Consider the following 21089-nt stretch of genomic DNA (forward strand, 5'->3'; position numbering starts at 1 on the left):
TACACGTGGTTCCAGCACCCCTTTACTACTGAGAGGATTATCGCTGGGATTACCCCAGTGTATTTATGGATTGCTGACTCTGAGGTTGCTCTTGCCGCTAACGCTTAACCATAGAGTGTGGTCCTCAAAGAGAGAGGAGAATATTGTGGGGAGTTTCCTGCTTAATGATTATCTGTATTGTGTTTCCGGTGTACTGTACCCTTCTATGTGTGTTTGAGATTTAATGGTCTATACTTGTTTCTCTTTGGGGTGTGTTTGTGTATGTTTTTTAGCCTTTGGCTAATTGCTTTGACACGTTTATGTTGCTGTCCCTTAACGGCTTGGTACGTGCAATGTTGATAGTAATTTTTTTAAAACTATTTTCTTCTTAAAACGGGGAGAGTCCACAGCTGCATTAAATACTTTTGGGAAATACAGAACCTGCCCACCAGGAGGGGGCAAAGACACCCCAGCCAAAGGCTTAAATACCTCCCCCACTTCCCTCATCCCCCAGTCATTCTTTGCCTTTCGTCACAGGAAGTTGACAGAGAAGTGTTAGAGGATTATGGAATAGTCTCTTATGGAGGGTAGTACTCTTCGAGATTGGGCTGGAGTTTTAATTAGTCCCGTCAGCCTCTCGGTGAGAGCTTGGATGAAAAGTTGGAGTCCGGAGATGCAGGGAGAGTCTTTCTGCGAAACCATCCCGACTCATATCAACAGCTCCATAATCAATCAGCGTTGATGAGTATCGCTGCCTGCTTTCTTCACTCAAGTCCATATCAGAAGAGATGCTACTATCTGTCACACTTGAAGGACCGTGTTACTGTTCCACGGCATAGATTCCAGTAGTGAATACTCCCTAGAACTCATCTACATATCAGTAACATACTTATTTCTGCCTTAAAGCCAACGGAGTGCATTGCCTGCTGACACTATATAAACAACCTAAGCATACACTGACTCTCCAATCCACTGGAACACTGGACTGATACAACTAACCAGTGGATCCATCATATGAACTGGCTTCTTGTTGCACAATTGGGCTACTACACTGGTCTAAAACAACCAACTGGACTGGCCTGTTACCTTTACCCCTATTGTGCACCCGGATCACCATATTGACCCAAAACAAAGGACTGTGTAATAACAACCTAGAGGAAGCATCCTCACTTAGCAGTACTAATTTGATCTCAACCTGCATTTTGATTATGCATTGTTATAATTGTTATAATTCTGCGTGTGCAACGGTGTATCATATACCCATTACTAAACCAGAGCAAGTGATTCAAACATCTCTATACATTGTTTAGAAGAGCCAATACTAACTAAAGCTATTTAAGTTTTATACTAAATAACTCTGAAACTTGCCTTTCTGTACATACTCATATATTTACTGGTACATCACCGTAGCACACATAAATTGGTTGCAGACTTGAGTTTTTTACTATACCATACCAAGCATCAATTTAGAAAGCATATCTATCACCTGCTTATTATTACTCCAATTGTCAATACAACAAAAATATTCTAGTGTACATTATGCTAGCTTCCAGCTAGGAAACTACATCTTATGATCCCTCTTATAGGATCTCTAACCTCTCTAGTTTCCTAACTAATTGTGTCAGGCTTCCACATACATTCTAAACACTTAGTTTCGTACTTATACATAGATACAGTACAAACACTGTGACATATTAGCTTATCATTATGGCTGAAAGTAACACTCTCACAGGAGTAGTAGACATAGATAGACGTAAACTCATAATGAGTAAAGCACTAAAAGGTGACTCCGTCAGAACAGAAGAACCACTAGAGAGGGACCTAACCCACATTTTCTCTGACTTGGAAAGCAAAAAATATAAAGAAAGTAATCTTTGGTGGGACATTGAGTTCTTAGAACTTTATATCAATGAAAGAAAAGTCCCTAGGGGGCTCAGGATGAAAAAATATCCTTCCTTTGCACGACACAATCAAATTTTTATGGAGGAATGGAATAACAACCTGACCAACTGCTCCATCATTTTGATGAAGCAGTTGCTCAAACATAAGAAGGAAGAGAGGGATTCTTTACTAACACAGATTGAAGAGATCACACAGTCCCTTATACCATTTGAACAGACAAAGAAATACATAGACTACAAAACACAATTAGATTCAACCATGCAACAACTAGATTCTACACTTTCAGAAAGAAAAGTCAGTAAATACCAAAGAGATGTGAAGGATTACGAATTAGATATAGTGTATTCCTGGCAACAAGACAAACCCAACAGACAAAGAAACCATTCCCAACATAGTAACAAAATCAAGAATAAAAACAAAAGAAAAGGCACCTTTCAACACACATCCAATGCCAAACGAGTCACATTTTCAAGCATTGACACAGATAACACTGAGGGCTCACAAAGTGCAGAAGATACACAAGCACACACTTCTACCAACGAAACATCCAGTCACAGCACCTCTGATGGCAGGATAAAATTACCAACCCTAGTTCAAACACCCATCACTAGCAGTACACCAAAAGAGGACCTACCACTACGTTACCCAAGCAGAATAAAAAAAACCACACAGAAGAAGTAGGATCCATTATAAATTTATCCCACATCACCCTCACTAGCTCACAAATTAGTCTATTAAATAAAGGGTTATCTTTTGCACCTTCCACTCACTTTGATTTGATTTCCACCATCTTGGATGTAAATGCCTTAGTGAGAAAAATCACACTATATAAACATTTCTCACAAATCACATATACAGATCACGAATTAGAACACAACTCACCTTCAGCAGATACAGCACATAAAATTGCTGAATCCGTAGGCCTACTATTTAGAGACCTATGTGACCTGCACACACTCACCTCACTCCATGCCACCACACTCAGAGAGGCCAGCATTCACAACACTGCCCCTACATTCAAAACTTCATCCCATATCAAATCCTACTTCTACCCAGTCCATAGTAGAAGCGAGGCGATAGAGATGTTTCAAAATCTTGTAGAATCTGAACTCACTAGTTTACACATCTCCTTAGAGAACACCACTAGCATCACCAGCAATCACACAAGAAACCACAATTTATCTATCACTGAGCAATCAGCACTTAAATCACTCAGCACCAACAAGGACATAGTGATTACCCCGGCGGACAAGGGGGGGGGGCAGTAGTAATCCTCAATACTGAGGATTACAAAAGAGAAGTATATAGACAACTCAATGACAGTGAGACATACCAAAAATTGACTTACAATCCAACACATAAATTCAAACAAGAACTCCACACATTGCTAGATACAGCTGTGGAAGATGGTTTCCTAACTCAAGAAATTGCCACTTTCTGTCTAGTAGAACACCCTACAATCCCCACCTTTCGCACAGTACCGAAAATACATAAAACTCTCATTAATACACCAGGCAGACCAATAGTAGCCAGTAGAGGCTCACTGTGCGAAAGAGTGGGGAATTGGCTAGACAGTGTCTTACAACCTATAGTTAAGTCCTTACCTGGGTATATACGTGATAGTAGTCATCTGATACAACAAATTCAAACTATTACCTGGCAAGACAGCTATACTTGGTTATCTATTGATGTCTCAGCCCTCTATTCCAGTATCCCCCATGAGGAAGGCCTCAAGGCCTTAACATTCATGCTAAGAAGGCACACCAGTTACCCAGAAGAATTTATCATTTTTATTGAGGAACTCACCAGATTCCTCCTCACACACAACTACTTTGTCTTCGAGGGCCACTACTTCCTCCAGAGATGTGGCACCGCCATGGGGGCCAAGTTTGCCCCCTCATATGCAAACTTGTATATGGGGTATTTCGAACATCTCCACCTATTTGGGGGTGGGCTGGCCCTCGAGGACAAAGTAGCAGTATATGGTAGATTTATTGATGACCTGATCATGATTTATAGGAAAAATACAGAACTTACCATTCAGGAGATCATTGATCATTTCAACAATAACACACTGAACCTGACTTTTACGCACCAAAACAATGATCACATCATTAACTTTCTAGACCTCACATTAGAAAACAACAGTGAAGGAGAAATAACAACTAGTACCTTTAGGAAACCACTGTCGAGAAATACGATATTAAGAGCAGACTCCTGCCATGCCCCCCACACACAAAGGGGTATCCCTAAGGGCCAATATCTTAGACTGCGGAGAAACTGCAGTTCCCTCAAGCTATATATTAAACAAGCAGATGAACTCACTAATCGATTAATAGCTAGAGGATACAAAAAAAGTTTCCTTCTCAAAGTGAAGTCCCAAGTAATGAGAATGGACAGGTCACTATTACTAAACAATAAAGCAGCCAACAACACACACAATAGCCACAATAACGACACCATCAGATCTACACCTAAAGAAGACATATGTTTTGTTACCAGCTATAGCAACCAATTTTACACCATTACTAGAATCATTAAGAAATATTTACCTGTTCTAAATGGCGACATTATCTTGAGAGATAAACTGCAGAGACACATCAGATTCGTAGCCAAAAGAGCACCAACAATACGAGACAAGATTACACAAAAGTTTCACCATAAAATTTCACCAACTACCAATTGGCTGACTCCAACCAAAGGCAACTACAGATGTGGCCATATGCCTTGCAAAAGCTGTAAATATACAGACAAAAGCTTCACTTTTACTTCCTCACAGACACACAAATCATATCCAATAACCACCAGAATGGACTGTACATCAACATACATCATTTATCTAATTACATGCTCAATCTGCCAACAACAATATGTAGGAATCACGACACGCCCCTTAAAAGACCGCATAAGAGAACATCTCCTCTCAATAGAAGAAGAATTCCCTAGAACACCTGTGGCAAAACATTTTCACACACATGCACAAAAACTAACCCATTTTACATTTAAAGCAATAGAACACATAATTAGCAACCCACTAGGGGGAGACAGACCAAAACACTCTCCAAAAGAGAAGTATATTGGATTTTCATGTTACAAACTAGGGTACCCCAGGGCATGAACAAAAGATATGATGTGAACTTATATATAGAATAAACAGGACTTTCTCCATCCTGCCTCTCGATAACTTCAAATTCTTCTGAACCTATACATAGAATAAATAGGATCTTTTCCATTCTGTCTCTCTTTAACTTTAAAATCTTCAAATAAATGAAGACAAAAAAGATAAGAAAGACAAAGATACCAACAAATATCAATAACACACCCACCAAGGAATACAACTAGTCGAATGCAATCTAAACCAAGTCAGACGCGTCCCTCCTAGAATATTCATATAAAAAAAGCAAGGTTAGCCTTAAGTTTTATACACTTATGATTTTACCATGCCAATCTATTAGTTATTAACTCCCTCCCCCCCCCCTTTTCTCTAGTGTAGCCATCTTATAGCTGGCTAGGTAGATAACATACTCCAGCTTTCCATAAGATTAAGAATCATTTGAGTCACTCTCCCCCTCTACTGTATACACAATTATCTTAGAGAGGACTAGAACATTGTGGTTCATACACTTACTCACTAAATAGAGTGAAGTTTATTCAACAGCCAAATGTTTCTTAGAGGACACACCAACATAGAGAGGCATACACATCCCTCCTCCTTACAGATCCAAAATGTAGTATTCACATATATGTATACATCTACATATATTAGGGGCTATAGAATGTTATTAATGTTTTAACTAATTGATGCTTTATACACACTGTGAGGACTCATTGAGGCCCACACATTGTCGTGTTTAGTATAATATTGATATAGCACTATTTCAGACTAAGGGGCCCTATTCAATTTGAAGTTTGCTAAAATAACTCTGTTGTATTATGATAGCATAAAGTTGTCAGTTGATATATTGAAAGTGAAATTATAACTGATGCTTAACACCTATTTAGCATACTCAATATGTTTCTCTCATAGTGACCCCTGTTAAGATTACTTTGATCTAAATGTTCACATTTATATGTCTGAAATATTATGTATAAGCATGTATTATTTACATAGACAATTGTTCATGAATAATCTGTTCTGTCTGTCTCATGCCGACCAGGATCCACGTGACCATACTGAGGTGGCTTACAAAGGTAATGAAAAAAACACCCTGTTTTCCTAACAGCCAATTATTTCACCCAAACTGATTGGTCTATTACACCTTTAAATGGATCCTGGCCGGCAGAGACTGACATCTCTGATGAAGCGCATGTGCCCATGCGCGAAACGCGTAAGATAGGAGCTCACCTGACATGCTGAAGCCTGCTCCATAATAAACTCTTACTATTTGACTCCAGGACTCAGCTTCCTTTTTCCTCATTTAATAGATTCCAGTAAGATTGTTTCATTTTCCTTTCACTGTGGGAATATAATGTAATGATAGAACACAGGGTCTCAGTGGGACTCCTTTATCTCTATGGAATCTAGGGTTAATATCTCCTTAGGGGGGTTATTGAACAGTGGGGGACTTTAATCATATTTGTTATGTGATTCTGTCTGCTTATGTGTAGTGATGTTGGGGCTCATGGCTTTTACGGAACGTACGTTTTTTTTCTTTTTTTTTTTTTTTTGAGCGGCAGTTTCTTCATGGGACTGGCGCGCTTTCCTTGGCCTGTGGGTTGCACTTCGTGACTGGGCGTGGTTTAGTTTTCCATTTCCCGTATTCTTGATCGAGTGTTGGTGGAGAGGGTCTGTTCTCTACTTGTCTGGGTCATAGGAGGTGGTGATTGCCCCAGCCATTGGGGGTGTGAGGTGCCAGTTATTTCTGTACAAAATTTATCCGGTCAAGATATGCAGGATTCAGATTTTTCTGAGGAGGATTTCTCGGATTCAGATTCTATTTCCTGCTTAGATTGTATGGAGGCCCAGGTAATCCAGCCCAATCAGTTATGTTCTGTATGCCGTAATAGAGTGCTCTTTTCTTCCTCTGGGGAGAGATTAGAGACCGCTGAACCGTCCGCCTCTCAGGATTCTGTGGCCGTGAGGTGCGTTCTCCAGAATTTTCTGTTGCTACACAGGCAGTTGTCCCAAATACTGTTACTCCTTCTCCAGAAGGAGGTTTATTTCCACCAGAGGTTGCGTCTCAGTTGCGCATGGCCATATTTCTTCTGTTATGTGTGATCAGTCCACGGGTCATCATTACTTCTGGGATATTATCTGCTCCCCTACAGGAAGTGCAAGAGGATTCACCCAGCAGAGTTGCTATATAGCTCCTCCCCTCTACGTCACCTCCTGTCATTCTCTTGCACCCAAAGACTAGATAGGAGGTGTGAGAGGACTATGGTGATTATACTTAGTTTTTAGAACTTCAATCAAAAGTTTGTTATTTTACAATAGCACCGGAGCGTGTTATTACCCCTCTGGCAGAGTTTGAAGAAGAATCTACCAGAGTTTTTCTTATGATTTTAACCGGAGTAGTTAAGATCATATTGCTGTTTCTCGGCCATCTGAGGGAGGTAAAAACTTCAGATCAGGGGACAGCGGGCAGTTGAATCTGCATTGAGGTATGTAGCAGTTTTTATTTTCTGAATGGAATTGATGAAAAAATCCTGCCATACCGTTATAATGAACATGTATGTATACTCTACACTTTAGTATTCTGGGGATGGTATTTCACCGGAATTACTCTGTAAAAGTACATTAAACCTTTTATTAGGTATTTTTCATGTTAAACGTTTTTGCTGGAATGTAGAATCGTTTGCATTAATGAGGTACTGAGTGAATAAGTATTTGGGCATTATTTTTCCACTTGGCAGTTTGCTTGTGTTAATTATGACAGTTTCGTTTCTCTCTCACTGCTGTGTGTGAGAGGGAGGGGCCGTTTTTGGCGCTCTTTGCTACGCATCAAAAATTTCCAGTCAGTTTTTCTGCATGATCCGGTTCATCTCTAACAGAACTCAGGGGTCTTCAAACTTCTTTGAAGGGAAGTAGATTCTCTCAGCAGAGCTGTGAGACTTATATAGTGACTGTGATTTAAAACGTTGCTCTGTAATTTTTATGTTTAAAATTTAATTAGTGTTATTTTACTAATGGGAACAAACCTTTGCTAAAAAGTTGTGTTGTTTGTTAAGTGTGATGCTATAACTGTTTTTCAGTTCATTATTTCATCTGTCATTTAATCGTTTAGTGCTTCTTGAGGCACAGTACGTTTTTATTAAATAACATTGTAACCGAGTTGCATGTTTATTGCCAGTGTGTTAAACATGTCTGATTCAGAGGAAGATACCTGTGTCATTTGTTCCAATGCCAAGGTGGAGCCCAATAGAAATTTATGTACTAACTGTATTGATGCTACCTTAAATAAAAGCCAATCTGTACAAATTGAACAAATTTCACCAAATAGCGAGGGGAGAGTTATGCCGACTAACTCGCCTCACGTGTCAGTACCTGCATCTCCCGCCCGGGAGGTGCGTGATATTATGGCGCCTAGTACATCTGGGCAGCCATTACAGATAACATTACAAGATATGGCTACTGTTATGACCGAAGTTTTGGCTAAATTACCAGAACTAAGAGGCAAGCGTGATCACTCTGGGGTGAGAACAGAGTGCGCTGATAATTCTAGGGCCATGTCTGATACTGCGTCACAGCTTGCAGAGCATGAGGACGGAGAGCTTCATTCTGTAGGTGACGGTTCTGATCCAAACAGATTGGATTCAGATATTTCAAATTTTAAATTTAAATTGGAAAACCTCCGTGTATTACTAGGGGAGGTCTTAGCAGCTCTCAACGATTGTAACGCTGTTGCAATACCAGAGAAAATGTGTAGGTTGGATAAATACTTTGCGGTACCGGCGAGTACTGACGTTTTTCCTATACCTAAGAGATTAACCGAAATTGTTACTAAGGAGTGGGATAGACCCGGTGTGCCGTTCTCACCCCCTCCAATATTTAGAAAGATGTTTCCAATAGACGCCACCACACGGGACTTATGGCAAACGGTCCCTAAGGTGGAGGGAGCAGTTTCTACTTTAGCTAAGCGTACCACTATCCCGGTGGAGGATAGCTGTGCCTTTTCAGATCCTATGGATAAAAAATTAGAGGGTTACCTTAAGAAAATGTTTGTTCAACAAGGTTTTATATTACAACCCCTTGCATGCATCGCGCCGATCACGGCTGCGGCAGCATTTTGGATTGAGTCTCTGGAAGAGAACCTTAGTTCAGCTACGCTGGACGACATTACGGACAGGCTTAGAGTCCTTAAACTAGCTAATTCATTCATTTCGGAGGCCGTAGTACATTTAACCAAACTTACGGCTAAGAATTCAGGATTCGCCATTCAGGCACGCAGGGCGCTATGGCTAAAATCCTGGTCGGCTGATGTAACTTCTAAGTCCAAATTACTTAATATACCTTTCAAGGGGCAAACTTTATTTGGGCCCGGTTTGAAAGAAATTATTGCTGACATTACAGGAGGTAAGGGCCACGCTCTACCTCAAGACAAAGCCAAAGCTAAGGCTAGACAGTCTAATTTTCGTCCCTTTCGGAATTTCAAAGCAGGAGCAGCGCCAACTTCCACTGCATCAAAACAGGGAGGAGCTGTTGCTCGTTACAGACAAGGCTGGAAGCCTAACCAGTCCTGGAACAAGGGCAAGCAGACCAGTAAACCTGCTGCTGCCCCAAAGACAGCATGAACCGAGGGCCCCCGATCCGGGACCGGATCTAGTGGGGGGCAGACTCTCTCTCTTCGCCCAGGCTTGGGCAAGAGATGTCCAGGATCCCTGGGCGCTAGAGATCATATCTCAGGGATACCTTCTAGACTTCAAATTCTCTCCCCCAAGAGGGAGATTTCATCTGTCAAGGTTGTCAACAAACCAAATAAAGAAGGACGCGTTTCTACGCTGTGTACAAGATCTATTATTAATGGGAGTGATCCATCCGGTTCCGCGGTCGGAACAAGGACAAGGGTTTTACTCAAACCTGTTTGTGGTTCCCAAAAAAGAGGGAACTTTCAGGCCAATCTTGGATTTAAAGATCCTAAACAAATTCCTAAGAGTTCCATCGTTCAAAATGGAAACTATTCGGACAATCTTACCCATGATCCAAGAGGGTCAGTACATGACCACAGTGGATTTAAAGGATGCTTACCTTCACATACCGATTCACAAGGATCATTACCGGTATCTAAGGTTTGCCTTCTTAAACAGGCATTACCAGTTTGTAGCCCTTCCATTCGGTTTGGCTACGGCTCCAAGAATCTTTACAAAGGTTCTGGGTGCCCTTCTGGCGGTACTAAGACCGCGAGGAATTTCGGTAGCTCCGTACCTAGACGACATTCTGATACAAGCTTCAAGCTTTCAAACTGCCAAGTCTCATACAGAGTTAGTTCTGGCATTTCTAAGGTCGCATGGATGGAAAGTGAACGAAAAGAAGAGTTCTCTCTTTCCTCTCACAAGAGTTCCATTCTTGGGGACTCTTATAGATTCTGTAGAAATGAAGATTTATCTGACAGAAGACAGATTAGCAAAGCTTCTAAATGCATGCCGTGTCCTTCATTCCATTCAACTCCCGTCAGTAGCTCAATGCATGGAGGTGATCGGCTTAATGGTAGCAGCAATGGACATAGTTCCCTTTGCACGCCTACATCTCAGACCGCTGCAATTGTGCATGCTGAGTCAGTGGAATGGGGATTACTCAGATTTGTCCCCCCACTCTGAATCTGGATCAAGAGACCAGAAACTCTCTTCTATGGTGGCTTTCTCGGCCACATCTGTCCAGGGGGATGCCGTTCAGCAGGCCGGACTGGACAATTGTAACAACAGACGCCAGCCTTCTAGGTTGGGGCGCTGTCTGGAATTCTCTGAAGGCTCAGGGACAATGGAGTCAGGAGGAAAGTCTCCTGCCAATAAACATTCTGGAATTGAGAGCAGTTCTCAATGCCCTTCTAGCTTGGCCCCAGTTAAAGACTCGGGGGTTCATCAGGTTTCAGTCGGACAACATCACGACTGTAGCTTACATCAACCATCAAGGAGGGACAAGAAGCTCCCTAGCAATGATAGAAGTATCAAAGATAATTCGCTGGGCAGAGTCTCACTCTTGCCACCTGTCAGCAATCCACATCCCGGGAGTGGAGAACTGGGAGGCGGATTTCTTGAGTCGCCAGACTCTTCATCCGGGGGAGTGGGAACTTCATCCGGAGGTCTTTGCCCAAATACTTCAACGTTGGGGCAAACCAGAGATAGATCTCATGGCGTCTCGCCAGAACGCCAAACTTCCTCGCTACGGATCCAGATCCAGGGATCCGGGAGCGGTTCTGATAGATGCTTTGACAGCACCTTGGAACTTCAGGATGGCTTATGTGTTTCCACCCTTCCCACTGCTTCCTCGATTGATTGCCAAAATCAAACAGGAGAGAGCATCAGTGATTCTAATAGCGCCTGCATGGCCGCGCAGGACTTGGTATGCAGATCTAGTGGACATGTCATCCTGTCCGCCTTGGTCTCTACCTCTAAGACAGGACCTTCTGATTCAGGGTCCATTCAAACATCAAAGTCTAACTTCTCTGAAGCTGACTGCTTGGAAATTGAACGCTTGATTTTATCAAAACGTGGTTTTTCGGAGTCGGTTATTGATACCCTGATACAGGCTAGGAAGCCTGTTACCAGAAAGATTTACCATAAAATATGGCGTAAATACCTATACTGGTGTGAATCCAAAGATTACTCCTGGAGTAAGGTTAGGATTCCTAGGATATTGTCTTTTCTACAAGAAGGTTTAGAAAAGGGTTTATCGGCTAGCTCATTAAAGGGACAGATCTCAGCTCTGTCCATCTTGTTACACAGGCGTCTGTCAGAAAATTCAGACATCCAGGCCTTTTGTCAGGCTTTAGCTAGGATCAAGCCTGTGTTTAAAGCTGTTGCTCCGCCATGGAGTTTAAACTTAGTTCTTAACGTTTTACAGGGTGTTCCGTTTGAACCCCTTCATTCCATTGATATAAAATTGTTATCTTGGAAAGTTCTCTTTTTAATGGCTATTTCCTCGGCTCGAAGAGTCTCTGAGTTATCAGCCCTACATTGTGATTCTCCTTATCTGATCTTTCACTCAGACAAGGTAGTTCTGCGTACTAAACCTGGGTTCTTACCTAAGGTAGTCACTAACAGGAATATCAATCAAGAGATTGTTGTTCCATCCTTGTGTCCAAATCCTTCTTCAAAGAAGGAACGTCTTCTACACAATCTGGATGTAGTTCGTGCCCTCAAGTTCTATTTGCAGGCAACTAAAGATTTTCGCCAAACTTCTTCCCTGTTTGTCGTTTATTCTGGACAGAGGAGAGGTCAAAAAGCTTCTGCTACCTCTCTCTCTTTTTGGCTTCGTAGCATAATACGTTTAGCCTATGAGACTGCTGGACAGCAGCCTCCTGAAAGAATTACAGCTCATTCCACTAGAGCTGTGGCTTCCACTTGGGCCTTTAAGAATGAGGCCTCTGTTGAACAGATTTGCAAGGCTGCAACTTGGTCTTCGCTTCATACTTTTTCCAAATTTTACAAATTTGACACTTTTGCTTCTTCGGAGGCTATTTTTGGGAGAAAGGTTCTTCAGGCAGTGGTTCCTTCTGTATAATGAGCCTGCCTATCCCTCCCGTCATCCGTGTACTTTTGCTTTGGTATTGGTATCCCAGAAGTAATGATGACCCGTGGACTGATCACACATAACAGAAGAAAACATAATTTATGCTTACCTGATAAATTCCTTTCTTCTGTTGTGTGATCAGTCCACGGCCCGCCCTGTTTTTTAAGGCAGGTACATATTTTTTAAATTATAATTCAGTCACCACTACACCCTTGGTTTCTCCTTTCTCGTTGGTCTTTGGTCGAATGACTGGAGGTGACGTAGAGGGGAGGAGCTATATAGCAACTCTGCTGGGTGAATCCTCTTGCACTTCCTGTAGGGGAGCAGATAATATCCCAGAAGTAATGATGACCCGTGGACTGATCACACAACAGAAGAAAGGAATTTATCAGGTAAGCATAAATTATGTTTTTTGGCGTTGGCGCATTTACAGCTTCCTGAGGGCCAGGGAAGAGCTTATCCGTGTCCTCTTAACCTGGGGGTTGCCAGGAGAGACGGGTCTTTCCTCTGGGGAAGCGGTTCCCTCTGAGGCTTCAGGGGTACTACCGTCAGGGTTGGGGCCTTCAAATCCAGTCGGAGATGGATTTTGCCTTTAGATTAAGACTGACACGCCTCCGTGTACTGCGGAGGCAGGTATTGGAGGCTGTGGAGGATTTCAGCCTTTATTTGCCTCCAGATCCTTAGTCTTCTGATGGCGAACAGCGCTAGACGAGTGAAGGGATGTGGATCCTACTCCTGATTGTCTTTTGTCTGTGTATCTAATCCCAGTTCTGAGCTCCTGAGGAATCCGGTCTCTGACAGGCTGGCCCTGTTAGTGTTTCTATTCTTTTTGGCGTTCAACTGCGGGTGCTGCCTACTTTCTTTTGATCCGGTTAGGATGGGTTTCTTTTTTTCCCTGAGCTCGAGACTGTTTTAGACTTTTCCTTTTAGGAAACTCTCTTTTTCTTCTCTGTGATTTTGATACTAGCGATTTTATTGTCGCAATGGTTGTTACTTCCGGTGGAAGTAATTTTAAGACAATGTTTAAGCCTCAGAGCTTATTTGTCTGTTTAGTCTAGCCCTGCTAGGGTTTAGAACTTTCAATTAGCCCTTGAACAGTTCGGTTGTACCCTGGTCAGCAGGCTGGTCCTGGTTGGTAATAGTTCACTCTGTTCTTTTTTAGATTATATCAGACATTTTGTATCCCTAACAACAGGTTGGTCCTGTTTGGGTACTAAGTTTGCTTACCTCTGGTTACGAGGTTGTTTTTCTTTTTTTCTACAAGTTATAGGAGGCCCTTCTATCCTAGATATAAGACTGGTCCTAGGTTATTTCATCTTGATGGGGCGTCCGATGTTGGTGGTTCTCGATACTAAGTGTTTTCTCCCTGCATAGCTTACGTGGTTTGCTGGGATTACGAATTCTGCTATGGCAGTATATTTGTAGTTCCTGAGGCCCTTTGGACAGGAGCTAGAGTCCTCCCTTCCGAGGGGGGGGGGGGATTAGATATCTGCATGGAGATCTCCGGTACCTGATGTAGGGGACGATTATTCCCCGTATTGGTACTCCTTGTAGATTTAATTGTCCGATTTTCCGATCTCCTTCGCCAATGTTTCTCTACTCTTTTTGAGGATTGCTGTACTTTTCGCTTCCCCTTGCCTTTTGGGGTAGGACTTTTTGTCATCTGTTTGAAGAGACTCGGTTCTTAGGGACCGTTTTTGTCCTTGCAGTATCCTCTTTTGATCAAATACTTGGGGATCTGGGGGATTATTATGCAGTCTCTCTTGCTGTCAACCGTTAGGAGTTTTTAGGATGCTCGTTCATTCGTTAATTCAAAACCCCATGGGGGTATGGCATGCATCAACTTTTGTGCATATTTAATTTCCAGGTAACTTTGTGGTTGTTCTGCATGGTTTTTGGTTTTGATCCGGCATCTGGTTTTGGGGGTCCCTTTTTTTTTTTTTTTTTTTTTTTTACCTACTGGTACTGTGACAAATCAAACCTTCTCAACGTCACAATAGAGGGGTGTGGGCATGAAGGGGTTAATGGTACACAGCTCTGGTTCCCTTATCCTTGCAACTCTGCAAAAGGACCTTTAAAAGGGATACCACATTAGACCCCAAATCTTGTCCACACTGCTCTAATTAACAATTTCCCTGCTGCCACCACCAAAACTTTTAAATTAAAGGGGCGTTTTGGGGAACCCCTAAAAACTCGCACTATTTAACAATTAGGTAACGTGCCTTTAACCTTGTCTCAACAGGAGTGTGAATTTGGATATTAGAGCCCAAAAGACAGAATGAGATTTTCTACGTGTTAAATAACAAAATATCAATACAGGTTACACAGTGCAAAATTATAAAGACATTCAAAATAACATACAATTGCAAAGCTACAGTTCTTCAAAAAGAAAATGGGACATGAAAAGAATTACACACAATATCTAACTTATTACCAAGTTCCTTTAGATATGTGGAGAACTGCTGATAATGATGTTGATGGCTTTGGTCCCCGCAGTTCTGACTAAAAAGTCTTTCTGTTGCATACTTAAACCAAACTCTCTTTGTCTTGTCAAAGACAATGCCCTGGTTAGGCAATTCACATTAACCTTTTCCAGGCTGAGGACACAATACCACCTCTGCCGGGTAGCCAATCCAGGTATCAACTACTCCACGTGATTGTATCATGACAGGTACCATCAGAATGGGTCGCCTTTTTGTTCCCGTCCGTTTGCATTCAGTGTCCTCTATAAGCTTGGGTATTGATTTCCCAAAAGTAATAAATGCATCTGTGGACTCTCCCCTTTTTAAGAAGAAAAACTTAAATTATGCTTACCTGATAATTTTCTTTTCTTCTGTACAGGGAGAGTCCACAGCTTCCCGCCTGTTTTTTTGTTTTTTTTTTCTGTGGGCAGCCTTAATTTTTTTTTTTTTCTTGATTCGTTGTTCTGGCACCTTTTTTTTCACCCTGATATTTCTCCTACTGTTCCTTGTTCCCTTAGCAGAATGACTGGGGGGATGAGGGAAGTGGGGGAGGTATTTAAGCCCTTGGCTGGGGTGTCTTTGCCTCCTCCTGGTGGCCAGATTCTGTATTTCCCAAAAGTAATAAATGCAGCTGTGGACTCTCCCCGTACAGAAGAAAAGAAAATGATCGGGTAAGCATAATTTTAAATTTTTACCAATCAATGAGAGCATTGATGTCATGATTTGTGGTGTCATTGTGCTGAATTTCACTAAATTATCACTAACGGGGTCAGATTTTGATGAGAGCAGGTAAAATGACCATGTTTATTAATCAGCTGATTATTTCACCTGTGCTGTAGTTCAGATATCCTCAAAATGTGGCCTGTTAGGGAGGTCTGAGGACAGATTTGAAAATCAGTGGCCTATTACGCGTTGTATTCCTGCTTTCCCTATGCTGTTTATATTACTGTATATTGGCCACAGAGATGAGTAAAAAAGCAATAGTGCACAAGTTTACAGATTGATGAGTGGGCATTATGACTTCTGATTGGCTGTAACCCCTGTTGACTAAGGAGAAGAAAAAAAGACCCATATGGGGAGTCAGAAAATTCAAAAAGGTAATTTTAAAAGGCTGACTTTGAAAACACTTAACAGGGTATTTGACTTGTCTGGGGTGCAGTAAACACAAGGCTTTCAAATCTTTCTGAATTCTTAGACATACAGGATTGTTTCCTATGGATACAGTATAGATTTTAGATACACTCATGAGGAGTAGTTAATACTTGGATTAGCTACCCAGCAGAGGTGGTCTCAGCATTGTCAGGTTAATCTGAACTGCTCTTTTTTTGTGCAACATCTGTGTTTGTTCAGGAATGCTGTGGTCTTAAGACCCACTTCCCCCTCCTTCTCTTGATACCATGGTTTAAAGGGACAGTCTACAATAGAATTTTTGTTTTAAAAGATAGATAATCCCTTAATTATCCATTCCACAGTTTTGCATAACCAACACACACATTAATATACTTTTTACCTTTGTGATTACCTTTATCTAAGCATCTTCTGACAGCCCCCAGATCACATTACTTTTAATTTATTATCTATTGACATTCTTTTAGTTCTGTGTTTTGCTAAATCTTAAAGGACCAGTAAAAACAGTAGATTTGCACATTCAACTAATGCAAGATAACAAGACAATACAATAGCATTCACTCTGAATTTCAAATAAGAAGTAGATTTTTTTTCTAACAAATTTCAAACTTATGTATATTTCCACTCCTACTGTACCATGTGATAGCAATCAGCCAATCACAAATGCATATACGTATAGTCTGAATTATTGCACATGCTCAGTAGGAGCTGGTGACTCAAAAAGTTTAAATATAAAAGACTGTGCACATTTTTTTTTAATGGAAGTAAATTGGAAAGTTGTTTAAAATTACATGCTGTAACTGAATCATTAAAATTAAATTTTACCTGAGTGTCCCTTTAAATGTGATAAGAGGCTGGCTATAGTGGCTTAGAAACTGGCAGAAATTTAGAGGTTTAAATTTGGTTGTGCAAAGCTGGGGAATGGTTGGTAAAGGCATTAACTATTTTTAAACAATAGCAATTTTAGTGTAGACTGTCCCTTTTAAGGCTTGGCCATGAGTGGCTGAATGATCGTAAATTAACACAAGGGTGGTGGTCTTGACGAGACAAAGGGAGCCTCAGTTATAATTGAATGTAACAGAAAAAGTAGTCAGAACTTGCCTGGGACAAAAAGCCATAACATCAGGAATTTGGTAAACTGTTTAAAGTTTAGATATTGTGTTCATTTTATGTCCCATGTTATTTTAAAGGACTATATCTTTGCGTATCTTGATATTTTGTATGTTTTTGTAATTTGGCACGGTGTAACCTGTATTTGTCTTTTGTTATTAAACATATAATCTAATCTTTAGGCTCTAATATCTGAGACAAGGTTAATGGTACGTTACCTAATTGTTATTGGGTTTCCAAGACGGCCTTATTCAAAACTCTTGGTGGTGGCAGCAATTAGTAATTTGGAGTGGTGTAGGTGGGATTTGGGGGTTAGTTTGATGTCCCTTTGGGTCCTTTGTAGAGCTAAAGCTAAGGGAAAACCAGTGGCTGCGTCCTTTTAACTCCTTCATGCCCACACCCTCGCCATAGTGACGGCTGGGTAGAAGGCTTAATTGTCACTCGTTCTCCAAGGTTTGTTCTTTACTTTTTATAGGTGTCACGGGACTTGATCAAAAAGATTTTTTTTTTACGCTGTATTTGTAATCTTTTAGATTTGGCAGCAATCTGTTCTGTCCCCAATCAGTTGCATGTCCGTTTTACCCAGAAATCTTTCTTTGTACCAAATAAAGAGGCTACGTTTAGTTACTAGAAGACACAAATCACAGAATAGATCCCCCCCCCCCCAATACTGTAAAACATGTCATAATTTTCAATACATTTCTACTCACAAAGGTAGCTGCACTCCAGTGTGCCGAATGGAACAAGCTCAGAATTCCTGGCAGAACAAACAGATTTCAAGTTGTAATGGTTAAAATATGTATTATTAATAAACCATAAAAGCCTTATGTGTGAAATGGACCTGGCCCTTTATGAGCAAGGTAAATATGGAGGGTGCTTACTTTTGGTATTTACTTCTATCTAGAGTGCGCAGTGGTAACTATAATAAATATATTTATTATATAATATATTTAATATATAATCAGTTTGGTTAGCCACTGCGCCACTGATCTTTACCTAGATTTAAGCAGCTTCTGTTGCAAACATCAGGTCAGTATGTCTGACTACTCAGCTGACCTGGTGGCTTATCACATTTTTTAATGTGATTCAGACTTTTATATGGCGGGTCAATCTTTTTTATGAGTTATCTAGTGCAATCAAACTGGGTTAGTTTAGTGGGAAGCTTGAAGAGAGTATTTCAGCCAGCGCAATAGGTTTTCAAGACTTCTAATGAAATCAGCGACCTGCAAATGATTGTATGTTGGCATGGTACATTAAATGGATTTTTTTCACATGAACCGCATGTCCCAGTGAAACATCAATTCCTTAAAGGGACAGTACACTATACCCTGCGCCCCACTGTGAGTGTACTTTCTTCTGCTAGCTGTGTTTACTTAGGCTATTCAATAGCTGAGACTCCAGTATCAAAATTTTCAGTATAGTTTGCGATACTACAAGCTAAATTAGCTGTTTCAAAGGCCAAAATAGGGGTAAAGAAGCTACGTGTAAACAATTTAATACACTCAAGCATGTAAAATGGATCATTGGGAACAATTTAAATGGAAGAACAATTTTGGGTGAACTGTCCCTTTAAACTAATTTAATTAAAATGGCATAAAAATGTAAAAAGAATATGCTATAATCGGCACAATTCTTTGCATATCGGCTCCCGAACAGCAAAGCACTACTGGGACCCAGTTGAACACATCTGGTGAGCCAATAGCAAGAAGCATATGTGCTTCCTGACCAATCACTAGCTACTTCTCATTAAAATTGTGTTTTCTTCAATCTGGTCATCTTTACTGAAGCCAGTGTTTTTGGTGGGGAGCTATTGGGCATTATTGCAAGACTCTGAAGCGATGGTCTCCTCAGGAGTGTTTCTTTCTTATAAATGTTTGGCGTTCAGAGCAGTGTTCATGAGTCTTGCCTTCATATGGTCTAACTTTGGTACTTACTCAAATAGATAGGTTTCTATTTAAAGGGACAGTAAAGACAACAATTAAAGTGTCATTATTCAGAGCATGCCATTTTAAACTACTTTACAATGTACTTCTATTTAATTTGTTTCATTCTCTTGGTATCCTTTGAAAAGTATACTACTAGGAACTAGCTGCTGATTGGTGGTTGCACATGTCTCTTGTCACTGGCTAACACAATGTGTTCAGCTAGCAGCCGGAAATGCATTGCTTCTCCTTCAACAAAGGATACCACGACAATTAAGCAAATTTGATAATAGAAGTAAATTGAAAACTTTTTTAACATTGTAAGTTTTATCTGAATCAAAGAAAATTTTTGAGTTTTGTGTCACTTTTTAAAGTGTGAGGAAATTTAATTTATAGGTAGGTCAGGTTTTGGAGCAATGTATTTGTTTGTTTTTGCCCCCCCCCCCCAGTCTGAGTGCTGTGGTACATTACCTAGTCATGTGTTAAAGCCATCTCTAGCAGACAAAGGGTTAAACATCTGTATCATGTAGTCCTGTAAAAGTCGACGTGAAGGCCTGTAACTGAGCTGGTTATTTTCTGAGATGTTAATGGTAATTGCGCCTTACATGTTCTTACTGTAGGACGTTTGTGTGTGCGACGATAAAACTCCTGATGCTTGCAATGTCATTTGGCGCCTCATCAGCTTTTATGTTAAGATTTTGTGATTCACAATATGTTTTTATTAGCAGTTTTGTAAATCCTGGTATGAAAACAGAAATATATCATTAAATACGTTTAACATTCGAACATAATAATAATAAAAAAACAAACAAACAAAAAACCCCAGAGAAAAAGATCTGTGGTTGTAATTACCGATAGCTGCGTTTGCTGTAAGTAAAGATTTGTGAAGAATTTATCCTGAATGATCCTAAACAATTTGTTACTTTGAGATGCTATGAAAGTTTTTAGCACATTGCATACATTTTTCTTATGTATAATGCTTGTGTGAAATATACGTTTTTATCTAAAACCAATGGGGTTTACAGATGATTTATTACAACTGCAGTGTCACAGTTGAAAATGTATCGGGGTTAGCTATGGCTATTACTAGTCTTGGGTAGCCAATGGGTTCATTTGTACCTGCAAAATGGAACTGGAATAAAAACATTGGAAGCCCTGTAACATTTTGAATGAGCAATATTGAACCATGTTGGTTTTATGACATTTCATTACGATACTAAAGGGATAAACAACACATTTTGAATCTTCCATAATTTGTGTGTTTTTTTTTTTTTTGCCTAGGAAGCTTTACATTTTCATTATTTATTTTGCTACTTTTCCTTAAAGGGATACTTGCCCTAATTTTTTTTTTCATGATTCAGATAGAGCATGCAATTTTAAGCAACTTTATCTACTCCTATTAACAATTTTTCTTAGTGTTTGTGCTATCTTTATTTGTAAAAGCAAGAATCTAAGCAAAGGAACCGGCCCATTTTTGGTTCCACACCTGAGTTGCTCTTGCTGATTGGTGGCTAAATGTAGGCACCAATCATCAAGCGCTATCCATGGTGCTGAATCAAAAATGGGCCGGCTCCTTAGCTTCCTCCTTTTTCAAATAAAGAAAGCAAGAGAACGAAGAAAATTGATAATAGGAGTAAATTAGAGCTTGCAATTTTAAGCAACTTTCTATCTAAATCCATGAAAAAAAATTGGTTTTAGTATCCCTTTTAAAATACTGACATTTTCCACAAAAAGGTTGAAGTGCATACTCCAGGTTTCAGAAGCCTTGCTACATTATACACAGTGATTGTTTTGATCATTGTAGTAACTCATTTATATCTATCGCTAAGCTAAAAGGCTTTTAAGATGGTATTTCCATGGACCACAAAGTAGTTCATATTATGCTAACAAGATTACAGTATACATTTGTTTTGTATTCAG

At 40.4% G+C, this 21089-nt stretch overlaps 1 protein-coding gene across 1 annotated transcript in view; it reads left to right on the forward strand.

Moving 5' to 3' along the window:
• Positions 1 to 21089, forward strand: part of TIAM1 (TIAM Rac1 associated GEF 1) — an 873661-nt gene that overhangs the window by 60642 nt on the left and 791930 nt on the right. The gene's annotated exons all lie outside the window — the stretch shown is intronic.

Source organism: Bombina bombina, chromosome 3 (genome assembly GCF_027579735.1).
Source record: "Bombina bombina isolate aBomBom1 chromosome 3, aBomBom1.pri, whole genome shotgun sequence".
In the NCBI taxonomy this organism is placed as follows: Eukaryota; Metazoa; Chordata; class Amphibia; order Anura; family Bombinatoridae; genus Bombina; species Bombina bombina.